The sequence below is a fragment of the Euphorbia lathyris genome, chromosome 1, assembly GCF_963576675.1.
Source record: "Euphorbia lathyris chromosome 1, ddEupLath1.1, whole genome shotgun sequence".
Classification (NCBI taxonomy): domain Eukaryota; kingdom Viridiplantae; phylum Streptophyta; class Magnoliopsida; order Malpighiales; family Euphorbiaceae; genus Euphorbia; species Euphorbia lathyris.
This window is the reverse complement of record NC_088910.1, coordinates 104,501,688-104,505,447: the sequence shown is the minus strand read 5'-3', so window position 1 is coordinate 104,505,447 and position 3,760 is coordinate 104,501,688.

The following is a 3,760-nucleotide window of genomic DNA, read 5'->3' as shown; positions in this document are numbered from 1 at the left end:
TCTAACTGTCACTGGCAAATTTCGATGCCATTCTGGTGCTACATATCCCCTTGTTCCCCTTATCTTGTGAATGTTTTGGTTTGGTTTTTCTTTAGTAACTTTGCCAATCCGATCAGATATTTTTTTAGCCAATGTAATTAATTAGAAGGCAAAACTAAATTTGCTACTAAGCTGTAGTACCTATGAGGTATATTACAGGGATAAGGTGCGAAAATACCCCTAAGGTTTATAGTCAGGATCAATTTTACCTTTAACGTTTAAAATGGTGCAATTATACCCCTAATGTTGACAGCCAAGAACAATTTTACCCTTAATGTTAGTAAGTTTGATCAATTTCAGACATTAAGCATGATTTTCAGATCAGAGGAGAAGAAAGCACTCAAACGCAGGACAAATGGAGGTGCATTTTCACAGAATCATCATGGAAGAACTCCTTGCAGTTTGAATTGATACCCATAAAATAATAATTGATGGTTAAATGTGTATGTTTGAAGACCCTTGGAAATTTAGCAGACAACGAAAACTGAAATTTGAGTGAATTAGAAAAGAACAGCTCCACCTCCACCTCCCTGGAATTACAGCAGAAAGGGATGCAAATGAAATGAAATCGTCTTATATTTGTTTAAGTGCTTAGCTTTTGGAGTGAAAGTTACAGATTTGGAATATTCACTCACTATAATCTTCGTTATTTGATGAATTGACTCAACTTGATACGATAGGGGTAAAATTGCTCTTAACTGCCAACGTTAAGGATAAAATTGTACAATTTTAAACGTTAGGGGTAAAATTACTTCTGGTTGTGAACTTTAGGGTATTTTCGCACCTTATCCCTATATTATATAAGGTGTACTATGATGCAATACTAACAATCCACCTTCACAATTCTAATACAATTCTAAATTGCCAATTACTAACTTTTAAACTCAGAAATAATTTTCATTTGTATTTGGGTATTAAATAGTACATTCATAATTGTAATTAATTCATTACTAACTTGTAAACTCATCATCAAATTAATTAGCAACAGAACCAGAAAATAGGATGCAAGGTGGGATGGAAAGCATAAAAAATCAGAATATATTTTTGAAATCGTCCTAATTTTTTTTAGGAATAATGAAATAGAGTTTATCAATAAAATAGAGTTTATCAACAAAATAGGTAATGATGTGATTGAGGTATTTACTATTATTGCCCGTCATTTAATTGTGGAATCCATAGAATGAACATTAATGACTTTGATTCAAATATTGCCACACTAATTTCACTATTCCTAAAAAAAATAGGACGATTTCAGTATTGCTGCAAAAATAGGAAGAATTTTAATACTATTGCTGAAAAACTGGATAATTGAGAGTTTGGAAGGAAACTCACCGAAAAGATAAAACCGATTTCGGACCTCACTGAAGGAGAGAGATAGAGACCTTGGAGAAGATAGAGAGAGAATCGATTTCTGGCCGGAGTTGGGGTTTCGGTGAAGGAGCGAGATAGAGACCTTAAATCGTTGATTACTGTTAGAGAGAGAGAGAGAGACGGCGAGAAGAATCAGAGAAGAAGACGGTATATTGCGAGGGAGAGACTAATTTTGTTTTACTTAATTAAATATGTTTAATTAAATTATAATGTATTGTTTGGTAACTAGAATAAGTCTATAACTCCCTTAGAATAAAGAGTAAGGGAGTCCCTCTCTATAGCCTCACTGTATATATATATATATATATATATATAAAAAATAGCGGAAGTAGAGATAATTTAGAAAAAGTATTTTATATACTTTATGGATGAGTTGGTACTTTAAGAGCAAAGAGAAGTATAATTTAGAAAAATTATTTTATATGCTTTAGGGATGAATTGACATTCTAAGAGCAACAACAACAACAACAACAAAGCCTTAGTCCCGAAATGATTCGGGGTCGGCTAACATGAACCATCATATAAAACCGTGAAAATCAAGTCGTGTCAGCGACACAGATTCGCTCCCTCCACTCCGTCCTATCCACTACCATATTTTCCTCAATACCCAATAAACTCATATCACTCTCGATCACCCTCCTCCAAGTTTGCTTAGGTCTTCCCCTACCCCTCACCACTACATCCCTTTGCCACTCTTCGGTTCTCCTAACCGGCGCATCAAGCGCTCTACGTCTCACATGGCCAAACCACCTTAGTCGGTTTTCTCTCATTTTATTCTCAATAGATGTAACCCCTACTTTTGTCCTAATTATTTCATTACGCACCCGGTCCTTTCTCGTGTGACCACACATCCATCTCAACATACGCATCTCCGCCACCGACATCTTATGGATGTGGCAGTGTTTCACTGCCCAACACTCCGTACCATATAACAATGCTGGTCTAATTGCCGTCCGGTAGAATTTTCCCTTCAATCTATTAGGCATGCCGGGATCACAAAGGAAACCCGTAGCACTCTTCCACTTCGACCAACCAGCTTTAATCCTATGGGCAACATCTCCATCTACTTCTCCATCCGTTTGGATAATAGATCCTAAATACCGGAAGCAATCCGAGGCCTGAACAACTCTCCCATCTAGGGTGATTGTCCCTGCCTCCCTACTCCTACGGCCGCTAAACTTACACTCCAAATATTCTGTCTTACTTCGACTCAACTTAAAACCTCTAGATTCTAGAGTTTGCCTCCATAGTTCCAACTTCATCTCCACTCCTTCTTTCGTCTCATCAACCAACACAATATCATCTGCAAACAGCATGCACCATGGTATACCATCTTGAAGTGAACTTGTTAGTTCATCCATAACGATGGCAAAAAGAAATGGGCTTAGTGCGGAACCTTGATGCACTCCAATCGTAATAGGAAACTCTTCAGTTTTCCCAACACTAGTACGTACACTCGTGCATACTCCCTCATACATGTCCTTTATGATGTCAATATATTTCCTTTCCTTATCAAGGCCCACCAAAGTACTTCCCTTGGTACCTTATCATATGCTTTCTCCAAGTCAATGAAAACCATATGCAAGTCTTTCTTCTTATTTCGATAGTGCTCCATTAATTGTCTCATTAGATGGATGGCTTCCATAGTTGATCTTCCCGGCATAAAGCCAAACTGGTTTTCCGAGATCTTCACCGTCCTCCTTAGCCTTTGTTCAATCACTCGCTCCCAAAGTTTCATAGTGTGACTCATTAATTTGATTCCCCGATAGTTGGCACAATCTTGGACATCGCCTTTGTTCTTATACAAAGGGATTAAGATACTTTTCCTCCATTCTGATGGCATCTTATTGTTTCTCCAAATAAAATAATACTTTACATTAAAACATTATTTATTGTCAATTACTAACTCATTAATTAAAGTAATAAAAAAAATAAGAGTTGCAGGAAAATAAAAAAACACAAAGTGGAGAAAATTCAAAAATTATATGATAGATAATATTCCAATATTATATTCATTGGCTACCGAAAATCAAAGTCCTGATAAACCTTTAATTTTGATTATGTATTAGTTTTGTTCTTTACACTCTTATAATATAATTTATAATTTTATTCTTATTTCAAATAATATAGTCTTATAATTTTGTTTTATTTCATTAATAGTTATACATCTCTTACCATAAATAGGGTTAAATTAGAAAAAGTATTATAAAAAAAATATATTGATAATACAAAATTATATACGGCTGGGTGCGGATCAATGGGAGATACGGGCGGCTGGGTTTTCTGATGCCGGGGGTAAGGCTCCCCCAATCTCGGGGGGAGAAGTGGGGCGGGGGGTGCCTGGCGCAGG